This window comes from Macadamia integrifolia, unplaced genomic scaffold, assembly GCF_013358625.1.
Source record: "Macadamia integrifolia cultivar HAES 741 unplaced genomic scaffold, SCU_Mint_v3 scaffold_210A, whole genome shotgun sequence".
NCBI classification, from domain to species: domain Eukaryota; kingdom Viridiplantae; phylum Streptophyta; class Magnoliopsida; order Proteales; family Proteaceae; genus Macadamia; species Macadamia integrifolia.
The window spans coordinates 5,560-6,006 of NW_024870643.1; positions in this window are offsets into that span (position 1 = coordinate 5,560).

The following is a 447-nucleotide window of genomic DNA, read 5'->3' on the forward strand; positions in this document are numbered from 1 at the left end:
AGTTGGTTTAGACCGCTAAATTTTCTCTTTCCTACTCTGTGTCTTCTTTGTCCCTCTCCAATTACTCCTTGGCTAGAGTGGATCTAAGTCCCAATTTGGGCGGGTTGATTTTAGAATCCATGGAAGAAACCCATTTCACATCTAATAATTCAAAATATCCACTAACATAAGACACTAGTCTGGCCCATTTCACAGTGATATACCCTCTCACCGCCCCACCCCCACCCCCACCCCAACCCCCGAAAAAAAAGAAAAAATCCCAATACCTATTAAAAACACATCAGGTCTGCAACAGAAGCCAGAGCTTCCAAATTCTATTTTTCTGAAATATCCGTTAGTTAATTTGTACTCTATCCACCTTAGTCCCATCTTCCTCTCAATGATTGGAAGCCTTACCTAACTATTCTAGAGAGAGAGAGAGAGAGAGAGAGAGAGAGAGAGAGAGAG